The sequence below is a fragment of the Dama dama genome, chromosome X (assembly GCF_033118175.1).
Source record: "Dama dama isolate Ldn47 chromosome X, ASM3311817v1, whole genome shotgun sequence".
Classification (NCBI taxonomy): domain Eukaryota; kingdom Metazoa; phylum Chordata; class Mammalia; order Artiodactyla; family Cervidae; genus Dama; species Dama dama.
Genome location: NC_083714.1, coordinates 108,263,128 through 108,286,298, shown reverse-complemented (window position 1 = coordinate 108,286,298; position 23,171 = coordinate 108,263,128). Strand labels below are relative to the sequence as shown.

Here is a 23,171-nt window from a genome sequence, read left to right as displayed (position 1 = left end):
TGAATAGGAATAGTGCTGCCGTCAACATGTATTTGTGTAAGTATCTGTCTGCAATTCTGCATATGTACCTAGGAGCGGACATGCTTGGTCATATGTATGGTGACTGTTTTAACTTTTTTGAGGAACTGTGAAACTTTTCCAAAACAGCTGCACCATTTTAAACTCCCACCAGGACTATCTTTACATTTTTTAGGCTTTTTTAAAGTGTGAAATTGTTTCAAAATGGAAAGTTAAAAAATAATCATACAGTGGGTGCTATGTCTTCTCTAGGAAAAGTCAACATACCAATGTCCATCCTTTCTTGGGTACTAGAGTAAAAGCTGAGAAAAAATGAGAAAACAAGTTCTTGGTTATTTGCACTTTTATTCTTGCTTTGGGGATCAATTCAACGCTGGTCCATCAAACTTGAGAGGGAAATGAAAACTTGACCATGTAACTAGGGAGTTGTTCTTCACAATAGGCTCCACTGTCAACATTGTCTTGTTTAAGGATAGTCAAAGGGACTCAGAACATCACAAGTATAAGAGTGAAGAGAGGAGAAAGAAAACTGTCTCCTTGACAATTATAATTTAATAAACCTAATCATGTGTCCTAGAGACTTTTCTCACTCTTTAAAGGTTGTCAAGTAACTCAAGTAGAATGACTTTCTCTTAGAGGGCACAAAGGCCAGTGACTTAGGTACAAAATAGACAATGGATTGGAAGTTAAAAGATACACAAACATACACTGTATTTTAAAAGCTTCAAGTCATTGACTTTATTTTTACTGATCCAGCACAGGGTGAAAAAAATACATTATATCATTACAATCAACTATTACATACAGACATGTATCTTTGTGTTCCTTATATTCATTTTCTGCTTTAAATCTGTTAACTTGTATTCATTTAAAATTCATATTTTCTTACTAAAAGTCTCCAGTTCATCTAACCAAGGGTTTATAATATCTCCTTTAAAACTTATATTCTTTTATTATTGAGAATTTAATGGTTTAGACTGATCTTTTTTTTAACACTGAGAGATTTAAATTTATTTACCAGGAACAGACAAACAGAACATAATGGAAAAAAGTTTTCCAGAAGCTATTTCCAACATTCTTTTCTTCTTTTTCTCCTGAAAACTGGTGGTTTATCTTTACAAGTTCTTTTTCATTCCATAAGAAAGCTGTTCTTCTTCCGGTTTCATAAGAGATGGTGAATAGTGGCAAACAAATAAAAACAAAAAACCCACTTTACACTTCACATCAGGGAGCAAATGATGGGGTGGGATGTTGGGGCAGAGAGATATAGATTCTTCTGAGATTGAAAGTCATTGAAAAAAATTACGGGGCTGTGGAAAAAGAACAAAAAGAAACTGGGCTCCTGCAGGTGGTCAAGAAGCCAAAATGAGGAGGAATGGTGATGTAGCAGGGCACAGTGATGAAGCCCATAGAGGCTATGCCTTCTGATAGTAAATAGGAATAGAAATCAAATAATAATACTAATAACATGCAGGTGACCAATCCTTGAGAGCTGAGGCAGAGAGAAGAAGGGAAGCATTATACCTGGTCCCTGGTTCACTGAGCTTCCCAGGCTGATGTGTGACCATCTTGGTGAAATCATAACAAAATCACGTTTTGCTAAAATGATCAGCTTTCATGGGGTCCTTTCACTGCACTCTGTCCAATGATTAAGCCCAATGGTTTACGCTGCCTGCAAAAGTTATTCCAAAACAGTATAGGTGAAGCATTGATGAAAACAGCCATGAAGAACGTGTTTCCAGGTAGCCTGAAACCCAGCAGACAATGTAGCTGTTGCTCAACAAACACAGAAATCTACATTGTATGCCAGGTTCATGCCCTAGACCTGGATGTTGGGCCTGTAAGACTTCCCACGTATGATTTCAATAGAATTGCCTGCTGCATTTAAGATTTCTGGCATTTTTCTTCTCTAACAAAGGGAAAAGACAACCACAAGTCAGAAATGCACTGCTGGGATGTATCTACTACAGGTGGAACTTCCTTAAAATAAAATTACCATGTTATTTTGAGAATGTCATTTAAAAGTCAAGAGATGAAATGGATGGATGGATGGATAAGATAGATGGACAGGTAAGATAGGTAGTAGGTAGATGGATGATAGATAGATAGACTGATTTATAACCAAATGCTTGATAGATAGTCTTGTGAACAAATGATGGAAGCACATGGGAGAGAGAGAAAAAAAGATATATAAACAATCTATGGATAAACCATCCAGATTCCTCCCCTTCGTGGTGCTGAAATTCAATAGACCTTATCATTCATGAAAGCTTGATGGTTCCCACACTCCCGCTAATAAGGGAAGACTTACCAGTCACCCCAGAACTTAACTCTGTGTGTATACATATGTATAAATCAAGGTAAAGCTTTATTATTGAGGACTTCTCAATAATCTCACTCAGGACACCGTAACTGAAGATAGAAGATGCCATCAGAGACCCAGTAGCCAGATGTAGCTACTGATTACAAAAGACAGGATCTACACTGGCTACTGAGCCATTGAGGGTACCTACACATTCCAGCAGCTAGATGATATGCAGCCTTCAGGGTGGGGCTCTGTGGAAGGAAAGAAAAGACATCAGTCCTGGAAACTTAAGTGGAAATGGTATCAGGAGGTTTCAATTGCATATTTTCTTTATTGACAGTCTGACTGACACTAATTCCACACATGCAATTTAACAGTCTCTAGGTTTTATTTACTTACTCAACATATATTGAGTGATATTGAGGTAAGTGCCAGATAGTCTCTCAGGTGTTAGAGAGTCAGCAACAAACAAAATAAAAGATGAAACTCCCTGCCTTTCTAGAGCATGCATGATTGCTTGTGAGAAAAATCTACACTTGATTATGTGGCATATTTTTGCAGTAAAATGTATATGTGTGTGTGAATAAATGCAAAATATTTACATACATAACATGGAAAAATATATATGCATATATGAAAAACAAATGAATTAATAAACAAAAATGCAATCCACCATTTCATCGTGGCCTTGGAGAATTTTCATTTGCCTTATACCACTTTAATTTAGCAACGATGCATATACGTACAGTAAATTGCAGGAAAAATCATATCACTTCCTCTATATAGGATGATAGTTATTTCCACCAAACACCTAAAACACCAATGAGAACTGCAAAGAAGATATGTTACAAAGTATTCAAAGGAGCAGCTTACTAGTATGTTAGTTCCCAGCTTTCCTCCCATAACGAAAGTGTTAGTCACTCAGTCGTGTCCAACTCTTTGCGACCCCATGGACTGTAGCCAGGCTCCTCTATCCATGGGATTTCCCAGGCAAGAATCCTGGAGTGGGTAGCCATCCCCTTCTCCAAGGAATCTTCCCAACCCAGGGATTGAACCCAGGTCTCCTGCATTGCAGGCAGATTCTTAACCATCTGAGCCACCAGGGAAGCCCCTCCTCAAATAATACCATGTAGGTATAAACAGTTAGAGGATAGGTGTCCTCCTCATTGATTGATTGATTCATTGATACATTCACCCCAGAAATGCCTACCGACTGCTTTCTTATTAATTTCTTCCAGGCACTGAGGATGTGACACTGAACCAAAACCCTGCACTCATGGAACTGAGAGCTGAATATTCAGGGTCGGGAAAGACAAAAAAGAAACTCAACAGGTATGGATGATCATTTCCATAAAGTAAAGCAACAGAGTGAAGAGGAATGTTCAGAAGGTAGTCACAGAAAACCTCATTGCAGGTATGACATTTGAGCAGATTCTTGAAGGAGAACTGTGTACACACCTGCAGTGAGATAACATCAGAGAGAGAGGCAAGATTCAGAACAAAGGCCCTAAAGTGGGAAGAAGCCTGATGTCTTGGAGAAGGTGTTCTTATATCAGCACATGACCACTGTAGCCAATTATTGTTTCCAACTTTTGGATTTTTGTAGAAAGTAAATGACTATGCAGCTTTGGTCCAAGTACACGTTTTAGAATCTGACCTTCTTATGAATTTAAAATACTTTGGCTATCACTTGGAAAAGATTTAGGAAAGTTATCATCAACTGGAAGAAAGGATATACTTAGAACTTTACATTAGTACAATTTGAGTGGACATGCAGCCGGATGCAAATATTTATTGCCTAAAAAAGGTAGCTTTAAAAATATGTTAGGCAACATTGTAAATCAACTCTACTCCAATATAAAATAAAAATTAAAAAATAAAAAATGTGTTAGGTATAAGATGACTGGTTTTCTGAGAGCTCTAAATATGTTAGTTTCAAGAGAATGATTTAACTATATAATCACAGATGTCTAATTTTAAGAGCGAACCTACTTGCCAAGTTATAATGATAGTGTTTCACCAGGTGGTTAGCTCTTAGGAAAGAAGGATGGAATTTATAAAGTGAAGTAGGTTTTTGTTTTGATTGTTTTGTTTTCTTTTTAAATAAATTAAAAACAACTCCATCTATGAAGTATATTTTGTCATTACCTAAAAAGTCAGGGCATACATACCGAAGTAAGAAAAACAAATTGCTTGTACAAGTTTGGCTGAATCTTACCTTCAATATAAAATAAAGCATTTATAGAACACACAAACTTACATTTCATAAACCACTAAAACTAAATGTTCATAACTATCTTTATGAATAAGAAGACTAACAATTAAAGTGAGGCAAGGGTTTAGTTTGGTTAGTTTTAGCACCAAAATTCAAAGGATTATCTTTTATAAATTTTGGTGTATATTTAGATTAGAAGAATGGTACTTTTAATTCTCAAAGCTCACACTATGCTCCAAATCTTCCTAAATCTAAAGAACTATAAAGTTAAGATGGTCTTTTCCCCCAACTTTTAAGTTTATCTAGGTAATACAAAAAGGAAAAACTGTAGATAAAATTTAATGGAAGGCTACTCTATAGATTAGAAATAAAGTGAAGTGAAGTCACTCAGTTTGCAACCCCATGGACTGCAGCCTGCCAGGCTCCTCTGTCCATGGGATTTTCCAGGCAAGAATACTCAAAAGGGTTGCCATTTCCTTCTCCAGGGGATCTTCCCAACCCAGGGATCGAACCCGGATCTCCCACACTGCAGGCAGACTCTCTACTGTCTGAGCTACCAGAGAAGCTCTATGGATTAGTGTCAACCACTAACCAATAATACACATTTTAAAGATTATTAAAATACTGGGACTAGAATATATAAGGAATATGCTGTAGCATAGACTATCAACCAATGATACATTTTATAAGTTTATAAATAAGTCAAACTAATAATGGCAAATTATACAATTCTATTACCTAACAATTAGGAAGACAACTAAACCCCAGGGACGAGTAACTAAACTATAACCAAGTTAGTCACTGTTCAAGTCCTATTCACAGTGCAAAAAAATAAAACAAAGACAGTCATAAACAACAACCTATCCATCCTGGATGAAGACCATTTATTTGGTGTATACACAATGGGAAAGAGAGTTAAAAGGGAGGAAAAGACTTATTAAAAGTTAAGCCTGCCACCTGCTGTTGAAAAGCCTGCCTGGAACAGGGATAAAGACCGTTTCTTGAAATGTTAACCTAGGATTTGAGACCAGGGGCAACCTATAAATCCAACCAAGAGGTCAAGACACCCACTGATGTTTAATGCCAAGTTTCCCTGGAAATGAATGAAATGCTGCTTCAAGGTTTATTCAATGAAAAGAAGAGTAGACTTCCCGGTTTTTTGAGGGATTATCTGGATGATTCTACTTTGCCTCCCCAAAGTATCCCTAAGTTTACAAATTATAATTCGGGGAAAGAAATTTTGACCCCAAGCACTATATGTTCAGGTAGTAAGTGAAGAGGCATGAACAATTTCATAGCACTGCTAGAACATTAGCTTTACCAAGTCAAAAACTGTAAAGTTTGGCTCTAAATTTGGCGGGGGCCAATCCTCATCCATGATTTTTCACGTATTTTAGCATATATGCACTAACAGCTTTCTGGAACTAAGTAGGAAGATAGTCGATTACTGTAGCATATTTATGGATTTGACAAAGCATACACCAGTATGTTACTTGAAAACAGTTTACTTCAAAAGTAAACAAAAATTGCTTCCCATGGAGTAGATCCCATGGTAAGTGTTCTTACCACACATATATTTAAAAATGACAGAAGGAAGCTATGTTAGGTTTTAGATACGTCTATTACCTGGATTGTGGTGATGGTAATGGGTGTTTGCATAGGTAAACTCATCAAGCTGCATGCATTACATATGTGTGGTTCTCTGCATATCAATGAAGCTGTTTACAAAAAACAAAGAAACTGCCTCCCACGTGGTTAAGAACAAAAAGTCGAATTAACTCTGACTGTAGCCCAGGAAAGAAAGGCACAGGGTGAAACTACGCTTGAGGAAAATCCCAACCTTTTAAATACAGGTGTCTAATTAAAGTAAGTTCTTGTGAACTCGGATTCCTTTTGTGTTACATTTGAGGATTGAAGCCAGGGTCTCACCATAACCAGCACATGGTTGCAGCCTGTCCAAGTCTTGCATACCTGAGGTCTTGTGACTACACTGACCAAAAACATTTAGACCAGCTGATGGTCACTTGATTTTCCTATCTCTTATTTAGTAAATTGCTCAGCAAGCAAGTCAACTTGGAGATTGCAGTGAACATTTTCTGATGTTCCTGCTCAAGACATAAAAAAAATCCTTGCCAGATAATTCTAGTCTGAACAGGCCTGTTTTGGCACGAGATCCTAAAACAAGCTTCTAAAGACGAAACCACTCACAGCCCATAAAGACAGACTCAGACGAATTTTTTAAAAATAATACTTAGCAATTAGGCACATGCCTTTAATCCTTCTCAACAAAAACCAAATTCTTTTAAACAACCATTCGATGAAAACATGAATCATTTTACTCATTAGAAGCACTCAGAGGAAAAGAATAGTTTTCACCAAAGTAACTGCCTTTTTAAGGACAAGTTCCAGAAATTAATTGCTCTAAATCCATGTGCAAATATCTCTCTCTTTGTCACTCTCACTCTCTTTAAAAGGAACTTCTAAATTCTCTTCATACAATTGTTGGTGGGGTGCAGTAATGGTGAGGAATTCTTATCGCTGAAAAAAAAAAGAAGTTAAATAATTTGCACCCTATCAATGGTAACTTAAAAAAACAGTATCGAAGTAAGGTGACTGTTTTCTGAACCTGTAAATAGTAGAGAAAAGCTCTCTCAATTTTCAGAATCCCTGACATAGACTTCTAATCACAATTAACCCCTCACTATTCTATACCATTACTGGAGTCTTCCTAAAGTTGCCCTCATTTCTAAGCCTTGTGCTATTTTATAAAGGCATCAACATCACATATACCTAATACTTCATTTATAATCAAATCTCCACCAAGCCTCTGCTTTCACCATTATACAGAACTCCTTTTGTCACGAAAGTTCTCATGGCACAAAATTCTTCATTTGGTCTTCCTTGACTCTTCCCATCAAGTTTCACTCAGTTCAGATGGAGTAAGAAGCAAATCCTTGACCTCTGCATACTGCTTGCCCAGCTCCTCTTCTCCTTCTGCTGGGCCCAGCTCAAAGAGATTCTCGAAGAGTCTAGAAGAATTCTAAAAGGCTTTCCTGGAGTCCTCTGCAAAGTTAGCGACATGTTACTCAGGGCCAGCTCCCTCATCACTCAGTCTGTGTTTCAGGCAGAAACACAAGCCAAATGGTTCCTTATTTAGAAATATGTCTCCTCATTAGAATATGAGTTCTATGAGGGTAATACCTTTGAGATTCTGAAGTATTAGCAGATGCACTGGATCATAGTCATCTTTTAATAAATATTTGTCAAATAAAGAGATCCAAGTGGAATGTCTGGCACCTGTACTGATGCACTTCAAAAAACAAAGGGAGACCATCTCCATTTCAGGAAAATTCTTCTATTTCTTTATCCTTTAAACATCATTCACTTCCTAGCTTAGTTTTATGCTACTTTTCTATAATATTTGTGGGTGCCTATAGGATCGAGCTCTTTGTAAAGGAGGATATTTTCTGGAGAGAAGTGTGAACTAGTGAAGGATGTGCCTCAAGGTGCACATTTCTATACAATCCCTTGTGCTTGTGTTAGTTGCTCAGTCGGGTCTGACTCTTGTAACCCTGGACAGGGTCCTCTGTCCATGGAATTCTCCAGGCAAGAATACTGGAGTGGGTTGCCATCCCCTTCTCCAGGGGATCTTCCCCATTGCAGCCAGATTCTTTACTATCTGAGCCACCAGAGAAGCCACAATCCCTTGTAGCACAAGGAGAATAACCCTGTAGCACAGAAGAGTCCTTGGGGCTCAGGAATGCTATTCTGTCTTCATTCCATAGGACAAGCAAACTCTGATGAAATGGAAAAATTGAGACAATTGAATAGGTAATGGCAGAGGATGGGAGAAGAGGATAGAAGGAAGAACAAAGGGAACATCCAGAGGTTGCAATTCCTTTTGCTGTGATGGCTATGAAATGAAGTATACTGTGAGCAAATGAAGCCTCTTTCAAAAATCATACATGTCTATCAGCAGCTAACACTGAGCTTTAATTATTATGAGGTGTATGGTAGCACGCTGATTTTTAAAATTATGTGGTTTGTAAAAATGGTTCATACCACAAAGGAAGAGAAGGGGAGACTATTAGATAAGTATGAAGACGTGGAAGGACTAATACAAATGATTAGAAAATGGTGGAGTGCAACTAGAGATTATCATGCTGAGTGAAGTCAGTCAGAAAAAGTTAAAAACTATATGATATCATTTATATGTGGAATCTAAAATATGACACAAATGAACCTATCTACGAAACAGAAACAGACTCACAGACATAGAGAACAGGGGGAGAGGGGAACCGATGGACTGGGAGTTTGGGATTAGCAGATGCAAACTATTATACATAGAATGCATAAACAACAAGGTCCTACTGTGTAGCACAGGGAACTATACTCAATATCCTGAGATAAACCACAATGGAAAGGAGTATTAAAAAGAATGTATATATGCATAACTGAGTCACTTTGCTGTACAGCAGAAATTAACACAACATTATAAATCAGTTATACTTCAACTAGAAAAAATAAATTAAAAAAGATTTTTTTTAATCTAATGTGTTGACCAAAAAAGAAAGAAAGAAAATAGTGGAAGGCTAAAGCTAAATGTAGCATATATCATACTCACACTATCTAATGACCAAGCAGCTACAACACCCAGGAGACATTCAGCAAAAAAGAACAGGATGAAAATGTGAATGCTACTTGTGCAACCAAGAGAAAATAGGAATGTGGAGATTTGTAGACTGCTCTGATATGTGTTAAATAAAGGAAAAAGGGAGTAATTGGCTATTTTCAAACTTCTAGAGAAGGGAAGAAAGATAGCTGTACAAAGTCCAAACCTACACATCAAGTATTTGCTCAGAGTGGTCACCACCCAGGGGATGTGTGACCAGTTTCTCCAACTGGTGGTAAGGAAACCAAAAGTGCTTCAATGGTAATAACTCAGTACAAACAAAGGGCCTATAAAAGTCTTGCTGACAACATTTTTTCTCCCCCATTCTTCTCTTCTTATCAGTTGATGCTCACCAAGAAGGGTTTTTGTCAGGGCCTTTGACAGTATTGTAGAGCAAATGAGGGTGTTCAGAGAAACACTGTCGATCTAATTAAAAGTCAGATCAAAAAAAATAACAGAGGAAAATATCAACAGATCAAGCTCTCAGATTACAATTGAAGATGGATTTTTGAGATGGTCACAGAAATAGTCTGGAGTGGAAGAAGGCAAAGGGATACCAAAGAAGGAGGGCCACTGAGAAGTGACACAGAGGAAAGATATAGGTCAATACAGCTAAAAGACAGGTAGAGGAGAAGCCCAACACTGACCTACAACACTGAGACATCAATCAATGGGACAACAGCTTCATAGGCGTCCTTGATGAACTAGGTAGAAGAGGAAGTTTATCAGATGGAGAAAACCGGAAGGATTCAGGAGTGACTCTCGGGTGTTTTTCTTTTTTTAAAAAAAGAAAAAGTGAGCATCTGGAGTCCAAGAGAAAGGGAAGATTATTCATAGGCCTGGGCAAAGTCAAGCAATGAAGGAAGGAAGTCTTTCTTCCTGTGTCGGGTGGAGAGAGCAACAGTGGCAAACTTTATCGCTCGGTTGAAAGGGGAAATAACAGAAACAAAACTACTGTTTATATTGATGGTAAGTAACGCAGGGGAAATCTGGTTCCTTTTTCTATGAGTGAAGAAAGAGACCAGGAAAGGTACTTAGCACTGAAGGATAGTATAGCCTTGAAAAGACTGGCTCAAAGAGGACAAGAGAATGTGTATATGTTGTGGGGTATGGGGGACATGGTAATTGGGTGAGTATAGGTGGCGATGTGCTATAGAAGTCATTTTCAGTCAGAAAGGAACAGCAAAGGCCTCTCATTTAGAGAAGAGGCGGGGTAAAAGGAGCTCAGAAATGACGGGCAACCCTTGAGGTCTAATGAGAACACACTAGATGTAACATGGCAATTCTAAAAGAGTGGTCAACCTCAGAGTCCGATGAGCAATCCAAACCACAAGCCTAAGCTTTCCTGGAGTATCTAGCCTGTGGCTATATATCCTATGGACATGTTGTTGTTGTTGTTTAGTCACTAAGTTGTGTCCAACTATTTTGCGACCCCATGGACTGTAGCCCGTCAGGTTCCTCTGTCTGTGGGATTCTCCAGGCAAGTATACTGGAGTGGGTTGCCATTCCCTTCTCCAGGGGATTTTCCTGACCCAGGGATCGAACCCTCATCTCCTGCATTGCAGGCGGATTCTTTACCACTTAGCCACCTAAGAAGCACCACATACATATTACAAGCCAGAAATGAACCCCATTTACCTGTTCCCTCTCCTGACTCCATGTCCCTAGCCCCATGTTCGTTCCCCTGCCTCCCATTCCTTGCTGGTAGGCGATGGCATCGAACTCATTCAAATTTCTCACTGACAATTACTATTTATTCTGACACTCTCTTTTAAGTCCTAGCCTGATTATTGAACTTTCTATAGTCTGAGGAACAAACAGTAAAAGAACACATCCATACCACGATAATCCTTTTCATGCTGATAATTAAACTCATCCTACTACTGGGAACACTAAAAGTTAATGCAAACCCTATGCTGATATAGAAGAGAGTTGTTAGGTACATACATCATCACTTTTCTTTCATGCCTGCTCCTATGGAAGCCAGGATGGGCCACGGAATTAGGGACGGAAAAAATGAAGGGACTTAAAAGGGCAGAATCTAGAGGATTTGGTGAAAAAAATTAAAACAAAAAAGTATTTCCTAGGTTGAGTTTCATTATTAGACGAAATCTTACAGTCTTTGTGTGCTCTTATATCTCCAGCTTTTCTAAGGTTAAAGGAACCTCAATGAATTTTAAAATCATGAATAGAAAATTGAGAAGCCGGAATTCTCAAGACTCAGTCAAGAAAACATGTCATGTTTTATTTTAGATATGCCAGTAGGGACAGACAGAAAACTCTTAAGAAAATTGCCATTTTACCAATATATCAAATAACAGGTTACAAAACAGCATTACTCAAAGTGTATTCTTTGGAGTATTAAACCAAGAGATGATTCACAAAAACCCCCACAGTTCTTGGAATCAGATTTGGGAAATGTTGATGTACCATATGCCCCTTCTTGAAGTTTCGATACAAACATGAAAGGTTCTGAAAAGTCCTACAGGAAAGGAACCTATTTAATGTTGTTCAACCCAGTTTTCCCGAACTTATTGGACCACAGAATTTTTTTCCCGATCTCCTGAAAATCTGTTTTGTGAAATGCCATCCAAGACAGTACTAAAGCCTATATTGGTTGCCTCACAGTTTATCACAGGCTTCCCCAGAGGCTCAGCAGTTAAGAATCTGTCTACAATGCAGGAGATGTGGGTTCAATCCTTGGGTTGGAAAGATTCCCTGGAGGAGGGTATGGCAACCCACCTCAGTATTCTTGCCTGAGAAATCCCATAGGCAGAGAACCTAGTGGGCTACAGTCCATGGGGTCGCAAAGAGTCAGACACAACTGAAGCGACTGAGCATGCACGCACGCAGTTTATCACTTACTCTGGGGAGAAGTCTGTCAAGAATTGTGCCAAGGCAGCTGCTCGCAAACCAGGGATATGAAAAGGAAGAGGGATACTGAAGAGAGAGGGCCACTGAAAGTGACAGAGAGCAAGGAGAGATGTCAGTCAACACAAACAAGGAGAAAGGGGGTGCCAGGCAAGGGCCAATCTTCTTGGCTACGTAAACCCTCATGTGCTGTGCTTAGTCGCCCAGTCATGTCCAACTCTCTGCGACCCCATGGACTGTAGCCTGCCTGCCTTTAGCTCTGTATTGTCTCCTTTCCCAGCTACCAGTTTCTGTGGCTGGGACAGAAAGAATGCTTTCTGAGACCTTGGAAAGAAGAATTTAAAATTAAAGTAATCCAGTGTACCAGATTTCATTTATTATGAAACATGGCATGGATGGATGGCACAGTGCAAATAAAGGAATTAAGCTCTTGTGTTCCCCTGATAGTTTTACAAAGCCTCTTGCTCAGTGCTGTGCCCTCAGTAATCAGGCCAGATGAAGGCAATCACGTAGTAAACGTCAACACCCGCTGTGTGTACAGTACTGTCTGACTATCACAGCTCTTTCACATCTGAGTCTTTGACTCTTATAACAACCTTGTGAGGCCAGTGGTTGTGTTATTATCTATTTATAGATAGGGAAACAGGATTAGATGGGATCACAGCCATGAACACCTCATATACAAATAGATGGGACTCTACTAACTGCCTGACATTGATGAGCGAAAACTCCTGGCCAAATACTCAAAGACATGAGTTTGGGGAAGTAGCAAGGTGCCAGAGGGAGAATGGTGACCTCTGCCCAAGAAGATGGGGGCTCTGTGATCCAGGTAAACAGCTTGGCTTCACTGGGTCTCAGTATGCCTCCCAACCAAATGGGGATAATATTTATCCTACCTATAATGGGATCATTGAGATGACCCCAAAAATGAAATTTATGAAAGTACTGTGCCGATTTTCATGCATGATGCAGACAGAAGAGATTTTATGTCTCTCACAAAGGTAGAATACAAAGGTAGCACCTTCCTGTCTTCGCAATCTGAACCCTGCTTCCAATGCTTTAGCCCTCATCATAAAGTGAGTGCTACAGTACTTGTGTTTAAGTCCAAATGCTAATAAACCAAACAGGCAGCTGTCCCCACAGGGCTGGACCAGATACCTTCTGAACCACTTGTTTCAATATCTTATAAACAGGAGGAACTAAAGTGATGGCAACTATTATGTTCACAGTTTAACTTGGTTTCTCATCTATACTACAAGGTTATATTTCTATACCAAAATCACTAAAATTTCATCAGTTTTTTTTCCTCCTAAAAGATGCCAAGTTTTTATTTTACCAAGTAAGGGCATCTTTAAATCCCTCCATAAATATTGCTCCTTTTTTTAAATTGAGAAAGAATTAACACACAATAAACTGCACATATTTAAAGCATACAATTTGATAAGTTTTGGCATATGTCTACACTCATGAAACAATCTCCACCATCAAGAGACTGAAATTATCCACCAGCCTCAAAGTTTCCTTGTGTTCTTTTGTAATCACTCCCACTTGCCCCACCAACTCCCCCACTCCAAGCAACCACTGATCTGCTTTGTCATTAGAGATTGCTTTGCACATTCTAGAACTTTATATAAATGGAATTATGCAGTATGTACTTCCTTGGGGGCTCTGCTTTTCTCTTTTCTCATTCTACTTTTCTCATGTGAGGTAATCTGTGTTGTTCACTATATTAATAGCTCACTTCTTTTCATTATTGAGGATAATCTACCATATGGATACACCACAGTTGGTTGATCCATTCATCTGCTGGTGGATGTTAAGGTTGTTTCCAGTTTTTAGCCATTATTTATAAAACTGCTGTAAACATTCATGTACAAGTCTTCATAGAGACATATTCTTTATTTTCTCTAGGAGTGTAATATCTGGATGGAATGGTAGATGTATGTTTATCCTTTTAAGAAACTATCAAACTGTCTTCTAAGACTTTTGTGCATTTTCACATTTTGACTTACATGTATTATAAGGATTCTAGACTCTCCAAAACCTTGCCAACACATGGTATGATCAGCCTTTTCAACTGAAGCCATTCAAACAGGTGTGTAGTATCTCATTTTCTTCTTCATTTGCAAGTTCCTAATGACTAATGCTGAAACTCCAATACTTTGGCCACCTGATGCAAAGAGCTGACTCATTTGAAAAGACCCCGATGCTGGGAAAGATTGAAAGCGGGAGGAGAAGGGGACAACAGAGGATGAGATGGTTGGATGGCATCACTGACTCAATGGACATGAGTTTGGGTAAACTCCCGGAGTTGGTGATGGACAGAGAGGCCTGGCGTGCTGTGGTTCATGGGGTCGCAAACAGTCGGACATGACTGAGTGACTGAACTGAACTGAACTGAATGACTAATGCAACATTTCACGCAATGACTAATGACTACTGAACATTTCATGCAAAGATGGGCTCGATAAAGGACAGAAATGGTATGGACCTAACAGAAGCAGAAGATATTAAGAAGAGGTGGCAAGAATACACAGGAGAACTATACAAAAAAGATCTTCACGACCCAGATAACCACAATGGTGTGATCACTCACCTAGAGCCAGACATCCTGGAATGTGAAGTCAAGTGGGCCTTAGGAAGCATCACTACAAACAAAGCTGATGGAGATGATGGAATTCCAGTTGAGCCATTTCAAATCCTAAACAATGATGCTGTGAAAGTGCTGCACTCAATATGCCAGCAAATTTGGAAGACTCAGCAGTGGTCACAGGACTGGAAAAGTTCGGTTTTCATTCCAATCCCAAAGAAAGGCAATGCCAAAGAATGCTCAAACTACCAGACAATTGCACTCATCTCACACGCGAGTAAAGTAATGCTCAAAATTCTCCAAGCCGGGCTTTAGCAATACATGAATCGTGAACTTCCAGATGTTAAAGCTAGTTTTAGAAAACGCAGAGGAACCAGAGATCAAATTGCCAACTTCCGCTGGATCGTTGAAAAAGCAAGAGTCCCAGAAAAACATCTCTTTCTGCTTTACTGACTATGCCAAAGCCTTTGACTGTGTGGATCACAATAAACTGTGGAAAATTCTGAAAGAGATGGGAATCCCAGACCACCTGACCTGCCTCTTGAGAAACCTGTATGCAGGTTAGGAAGCAACAGTTAGAACTGGACATGGAACAACAGACTGGTTCCAAATAGGAAAAGGAGTATGTCAAGGCTGTATATTGTCACCCTGCTTATTTAACTTATATGCAGAATACCTCATGAGAAACGCTGGGCTAGAAGGAGCACAAGCGGGAATCAAGATTGCTGGGAGAAATATCAGGAACCTCAGATATGCAGATGACACCACCCGTATGGCAGAAAGTGAAGAACTAAAGAGCCTCTTGATGAAAGTGAAAGAGGAGAGTGAAAAAGTTGTCTTGAAGCTCAACATTCAGAAAACTAAGATCATGGCATCCGGTCCCATCACTTCATGGCAAATAGATGGGGAAACAGTGGAAACGGAGGCTGACTTGATTTTTCTGGGCTCCAAAATCCCTGCAGATGGTGATTGCAGCCATGAAATTAAAATAAAAGACGCTTATTCCTTGGAAGGAAAGTTATGACCAACCTAGACAGCATATTAAAGAGCAGAGACATTACTTTGTCAACAAAGGTCCATCTAGTCAAGGCTATGGTTTTTCCAGTGGTCATATATGGATGTGAGAGTTGGACTATAAAGAAAGCTGAGCACCAAAGAACTGATGCTTTTGAACTGTGGTGTCGGAGAAGACTCTTGAGAGTCCCTTGGACTGCAAGGAGATCCAACCAGTCCATCCTAAAGGAGATCAGTCCTGGGTGTTCATTGGAAGGACTGATGCTGAAGCTGAAACTCCAATACTTTGCCACCTGATGCAGAGAGCTGACTCATTTAAAAAGACCCTGATGCTGGGAAAGATTGAGGGTGGGAGAAGGGGATGACAGAGGATGAAATGGTTGGATGGCATCACCGACTCAATGGACATGAATTTGGGTAAACTCCCGGAGTTGGTGGTGGACAAGGAGGCCTGGCATGCTGTGGTTCATGGGGCCACGAACACTATTGAGCAATTGAACTGAATGACTAATGCACGCAGGTAGCATTAAAGTGCTGGATTTAGGCTCCAGTCTCTTCAGAGGTTATTTTTTGGGGCTTCCCTGGTGGCTCAGATGGTAAAGAATCTGCCTTCAATGTGGGAGACCAGGGTTCATTCTCTGCATTGGGAAGATCCCCTGGAGGAGGGCATGGCAACCCACTCCCGTATTCTTGCCTGGAGAATCCCCATGGACAGAGGAGTCTGGCGGACTACAGTCCATGGGGTTGCAAAGAGTCAGACAAGACAGAGTGACTAAGCACAGCACAGTGACTAATCATGCTGAGTGTCTTTTCATGTGTTATTTGTCATTTTTGTCTCTTCTTTAGTGAAGTGTTTGTTCAAGCCATTTGCCCATTTTTCTATGTTGTTTTTGTCCTTATTATTAAGAACTCCAAGTTGTTTTTTTTTTTTAACAGTTGGTACAAGACTGGTAACTAAGAATTCAACCAAAATTTTATATAATTCATGGGTACCCATGAGGGTAAAAACTTGACAATGATTACTTCCTAAAGCCTATGCCGAAGTAAAACATTCTCTAAATGTTAGGGCAAACTTGAAATTCTTCTTAAGCTTGAAAAGAACTTAAATTATTCTTTTTATCAGTATTGCTGCTAAGTCTACACAGGTTCAACTTAGTAAAAAAAAAAATTTGCATTTCCATGTACTCTACTAGTACCCAAACTATCTTAGTTCTTCCTTCGTACATTAGCTGAAAATCACCAAATTTTGTCTTGAAGCCGAATTTCATACTTTGTACTAATTATGTTCTAATATCATATGATTCTACTTTTCAGAAATAATGTTTTTATGTCAAATGTGTGCCTACATTCACAAAGTGACAAAGGCTAAAACCTCTGTCACACTATGCCAGCAGCCATAGCTAAAATGTGATTTGCAAGCATGAAGATGAATTCTCCTTTAAGGTCTGTAGAGTAGGCTAGACGTGAGGGCTGCTGCGGGCTTTCCTTTGAGGAAAAGCAAGCCCAGTTCTGCTGTGCAGGGCATCGGTTCGCAGCTCAATTGTTACAGTTGATGTGGGTTTCCTTTTAGATGCCTGGAAAATGACTCTGCTGACCACATCCACATTCTGAAATACTTTTTGAGAACTTGTAACCAAACTGCAGGAACTGACTCATTTTGCAGTGCCCAGCTACCACACAATCGTACCAGAATAGACTCCAGTCAAAAGCAGAAATAGCGAGGTCTCAGAACACAGGCAACAAATTGTCTCTTTACATGGCGGGAGAGAGGGGGAAATCCCAGGGCACATGGGATGAAACTGCTCAAGCCCTAGGAGACCATCAAGACGTGACCAGTCTGAGGGGAAAGACCAAACAGAACACATGACTTCATGGGCAATATAGGTGTTACCCTCAAAGCTTAAAGTCAGAGGCTGGTGAAATAAGGACCTGAATGTCTAGCTCTCTATAGTGCACCTAGAAAGTAGATTCAGTTGAGAGAGATATGTGCGGGAGAATCTGCAGGAAGATAGTCTTGAATGCCCATTCTGGAATTCCTTGCTCAGGAGGTTAGGAGCCTGCCCCTCGTCTCCAAGGAGATGAGCAGGAATGGAATCTCAGCAAGGATGCCAGAAAGAAGTCAGGCCAGGGCCCAAGGACACCAGCATTTAGGACCAGAGATTTGCTGGTACTCTAAGGTTCCCCTTCATCCTTTGTTATTTATTTCTACTTCTTTCTCTCTCAGTTCCCAATGTGGTCCATCCAACTGGGTCAGCTTCCTCGTGATCTGCTAATTCTTACTCCCTCTCTCAGTGCAGTTCCTACTTAAGGGGCAGGATGAAAAGCAGCACACTAGGCCCTCCTCCACAAAACACTCTATGTTCCCAAATTACTGATTTCTCCTCCCCACAAGGGAAACCGCCATTCTCTCAGTCAGTTTAAGCCAGAGGCAGTAAGGAAATCCGGTCCAGTTGAACTAAACTATAAATGACAAAAGCAGTAACTCTTTCCTGCAGGTGGGTCTGTGGCTACAAGAATACGAATGATAACCTAGATGCATAACTAACTAGACGGGCTAGGGGATAAAATTTAGATGTGAAATCTCAGGTGGTGTAAAATAAGATAAACCTGGACAATACCTCCAAATAGCTACCAAGTGCATCTGCTAAGCCCTGGTTACATGGTCCAATGTTTGATAAGGCGACCTCTATACATACTTTATGTCTCATCTCACTTCACGCCTCTTAACATATACAGTCCCAGAAAACAGAAATTGTGTCTACCTTATGCAAAAGGTAGAACTTTAGTATCAGATGATGAAAATAAAAGAATGACAAGGGGATGCAACTCATTTACAGCAGTCAATGCTATTTTTAAGAAACTACAATTGTTTTTAACACAAATTTAAAGAAAAAAAAATGTAGACAGAACCCCCTTCTTCTCAACTGGTCAACTGGTATGACTTTCCCACAATCCTGTTCTGCCTCCAATTGTAAAATGAACATGTATGACACGACTTCTTAACCTATGTCAAACAGTAAATTTTCATACAGATTTCTAAGAGGTAAACTATCAATTGGTTGAACTGAAAACTAGGAGCTACATAAATCACTTCGAACATAGAATTAATTAAAAACCACACAGTTCAAAAGTCTAAACTATTTATCACTGAGTGTAAAATCAGCAAAGATAGGTCTCTTGGAAAAGTGAGTTTGGGTTAAGTATAAATGGAATTGAAATGGTTCACTGCTAGAAAACTGAGTACTCCATGCCTCGGAATAGATGTGACAGGAAAAATTTCCCACTTATGGATCTTCAGCTGATAAGGAATTGATAGCTCAACTTTATCTTTCTTTACCAAGGTTTTCATATCATCATAATTTAAATGACAAAAGTAGCATTTCCCAAAAGAGTGCCCTACACAACTTCACACTCTGGTTATGAGGCACAATGGACTAGACTCTCTAGGATCTTTACAGAAAGTCACCTGTCCCTTTGGAACACCATCTTCCTTCTCTTCAGTTACCATTTCCTATGTTGTAGCTTCCCAAGTGGCTCAGTGGTAAAGAATCCACCTGCCAAGCAGGAGATGTGGGTTCAATTCCTGGGTCAGGAAGATCCCCTGGAGAAGGGAATGGCAATCCACTCCAGTATTCTTGTCTGGGAAATCTCATGGACAGAGGAGCCTGATGGGCTATGGTTCATGGGGTCGCAGAGTCAGACACGACTCAGCAACTAAACAACAAGAACAACTTTCTTGCAGCTTCTTACTACGGCCAATAGGGCCTTACGTGATCTGCAACTTACTACATCCCACTCCTCAGCTACTACTTTCCCCCTTGCTTGCTGCTTCACACTGACCTCTTTATTGTCCCTTGAACACACCATGCTTGTTCCCTCCTCCAATACAATGGTTTTGTTTTCTCTGCCTAGAATCCTCTTCTCCCACATTCACGCATGGCTCTCTCCTCACTTAAACAGATAAGTCTGCACAAATATTGCAACATCAGAAAGAACTTTCCTGTCAGTTCTGGATAAAGTAGCTCTTCCTCAGACCCCTGGGTACTCCCTCTCTGTTGAAACAGGCTTTGTTTTTTCTCTCTAGCACCTTTTAACGCCCGGCATCTACTTATTTGTTCAATCACTGTCAGTCTGCCCCGTCCATGCAATCCTGGAGCTTGTTCACTGCTATATTCCCAGACCAGGAGCATCATCTGATATATAGTAGGTGTGCAATACATTTTGGTAAAATGAACGTTTCCCACCTGACAGCTTTGTCAACTGTTCTGCTATAAGCCTTACAGGGTCTGGTTGGCACCTGGAACAATTTTTGTTAACATCTTACCAAATACCCCATACTTCAAGGGCCAGGTGGACAGGAGCTACAGGAAAGTTTTTTTTTTCCCAGCCTGAAGAGAAATTGTGCAGAGGTTGTGGGAGAAATAATAGTTTCTTTTTAGTCTCCCTGCTATCCAAAGGTAGAAGATATGTGAAAATCTTTTCGAATATCATTGCCAAACAGGATGGAGGAAAAGGTAGAAATTTACTATTTTTACCAACTTAACTTGTCCCAAACAGTCCTTAGTTGATCTAGCTCAGAGAGAAGAGCCCTGAGATCATGAGCCATCCTTTTAGAGGCTGAATGATTTTGCTCTTAAATTTACATTAAACATTTCCTTCCATTGGGCCATATATACCTGCTGTTGATGTAGACTTTGCATGTCATGCTGAAAGATATAAAGCAATTTCATTGCCTTTCTTGCTATAGTCACACCTGTATCAGAAAACAAAGTTTGCGCCATTACAAATAATTTGAATGGTTAGTTATGTGTGTTTTGAAAACTATGGAAAATAATACTCAGGTTTAAAGCACAAGTAAACATAATGACTGTCTTGAGAAAGAGTATTCCTAACTGTAGCACAGTGACAAGTAACACTTCTTTAAATGTTGGTAGTTTAAGTCCTCTTCTCTATCCTCATCTCCCCCAGAGAGAGGGAGTATCTCTCATTTTTCCCACCTTCATTTACAGATATTTTCAAAAACTCCTAATATATTTAATTGAGGGCAGGACAGGACTTCTGACATCAAAATTGATTTAAATTCTATTTTTAAATTATTTTCCAAGACACCATTGTGGAATCCTTTGTTGTCTCATAATTTTCTTCAGAGAAATGAGTCAAAAACTCAGGGGAATTCATAGACTGGATTTACTGATGGATTTCCTATTATGAGCCCTTTTCCCACCACCATTAAAGAAGGAAAGAAAAATCATTTCTCTGCATTATTTTCCTGTCAGGAGCCCCTTCTTCCCCCTACTTTAAAAAAGAAGTCCAGCTGCCAAAGCAAGATGCTTAGATTTTGATGAATGTCAGTCTGTGAAATGTGCCTTGTCTCCAAGATGGCAAAGTATCAAATAAAAGATGTAGTCATTGAGGTGAAAGAAATAAAGAGTGAGTTTGTAGTTACTCCTCTTCCTTCTCCTAATGGACCTCATTCTGTCCTTTCTTTCATCTGTCTGCAGGTAGGGACTGAATGAGTTAGATGAGAATACAGACAAATGAATGAATGAGTGAACAAATGAAAGAATAAAGATAGGTATGCTTTAATATATCCTCTTACAGGCAGGCTCAAACAAAGGCCAGGATAATTTTTAAAGAAATTTCTAAGCATGCTGAACCCACAGGGTAGGGCAGCCTGCCCTTGCCTTCTAAACCTAATTCTCAACCTATATTTGAAGAAGGAGGAAATTCTCAAGGTGAAACTCCTTTCCCATATTCTGAAAATTAACTCCTCATCCAAACATGGGGTTTTATGCACATAGATGGCTTCTTATAAATCTTTACTTAGAAATTTTGCCCCTCTAGACCGTTCCCAGAATGAGATGAAGATAAAAGAGGAAATACTAGTAATTACTGATTCTTACTCATTTTATTTTCTATGGGTGAATGCTATACCAGATAAAAGAGTCTCCAGAAAGGTTGACGAAAGTGCATCCTGAGGACCCAAATGCTCACACACTTCTCCCTTCCACCCCCCACTTTCAAGTGAAAACATTAGAGAAAAAAATAGGGGAAGTTACATGAGTAAGTGTGTTAGTGCATGAGATCAACTGAAAACAAGGAATTCCCCTCTTGGACTTCAGTGGCCTAATTAAAACTCATAAAACACAAATGACTAAGACTGCTCCCATTGATTTGCAAAATAAGCAGCAAAAAAGTCAATTTTGTATTTCAATATTGAGAAGGCCAGGCCTGGAAGATGTGACACTTTGCAGAATAGAGATGAGAAGACCATTTCTGAGACTTTCAGGTTCAGTCAACTTTTATTCTGCTTTCTGTCTGAAGTACTTACCATCTATACTAGTGACACCATTTGGATATAGATTTTGGTCCCATAGCTTATCATCTGAGTGGTCTTAAGCACATTCCTTTACCTCTCTGTGCCTTAGTGTCCTCATCTATGAAATGGGCATAAGAATTGCACCAATGGATGGTCAAAAGAACTAAACAGGTCAATGTGGGCAGAGTCCTCATAACTGTGCCTACCCCAACCATTGGAAGTGTGCCAGAAATGGCAGCCACCATTATCATCACTGTTTCACTTCATCTGATGTGAAGAAAAGCATATCACTTAGAATGGATCCATAGGCTTTGAGACTAAACTGAAGTCTGGTCCTAAAAGGATCTGGGAAGGAACTCAAGTGTGTGAAGTACCATCATTCCAGGAACCACCACATGTGCTTTACGTGTGTTCTCTTATGTCACAGTCCTGGGAGCTAAATCCATTCTCTGGGGCTTAGGGACAGAAATGGGAATCTGGTTCCTCACTCAGCCAGTAAAGGGCCAAGTAAGCTTAAAGCATAAGTCTATTTGCTTCCAAAACCTGGGTCGCTTAGGAAGCAAACACATCAATGGCTGCTGTGAACAGGCACCTTCTTGGGGTTATGGGAACCACTGTCACATACTTGATATCCACTGGAAAGTGTATGGATGTGTGGAGATTTTTTTCAGGTAATCAGAACTTTGAAAGAATCTTATAACATTTCACTGGGCCTGTACAAAATCACTGAGTTTCTCTCATTGTTATGAACTCTAATCTTGCTTTACATCTCTCACACAAATCCTAATTGAGAGAAGTCAATGGGTTCTCATTTGAAAAGTCTGTGTCCATCTGCTTTAAGAAAGGTGGGAAAACTAAGCTTTCTTCCAATACTACCACCAGTCATGGGCTTTCAGTAGAACAGGTGCTAAAGACAGAAAGACAGAAAGGGAAGATGATTTAAAATAAAACCTTAGCTTGCTTTCCTTAATCAATGACTCCATCTTCTACCTTAATCAGTTATATTTTGCTTTTAAGCAAGTTATTACTTTCGTAGATTGACCATTTAAAAGAAAGCAACTAGAAACTATTTTGCCATTAAAATATAGCTAAGAAAAACAAAAGGTCTTAATTATATTGACTTAAAAGAATATTTTATATTCAACTTTTATACACATCTGTCCCTTT

The 23,171-nt window shown here is 39.5% G+C and overlaps 1 long non-coding RNA gene across 3 annotated transcripts in view; it reads right to left on the bottom strand.

Moving 5' to 3' along the window:
- Positions 1 to 253: 253 nt before the first annotated feature.
- Positions 254 to 23,171, bottom strand: part of LOC133052486 (uncharacterized) — a 109,988-nt gene continuing 87,070 nt past the window's right edge. For 2 of the 3 annotated variants that reach the window (XR_009692056.1, XR_009692057.1), the window contains exon 3: positions 256 to 2,574. This is a non-coding gene — a long non-coding RNA (uncharacterized LOC133052486). Of the gene's footprint in view, positions 2,575 to 23,171 lie in introns of all 3 variants that reach the window. The other variant, XR_009692055.1, reaches the window with a different exon arrangement.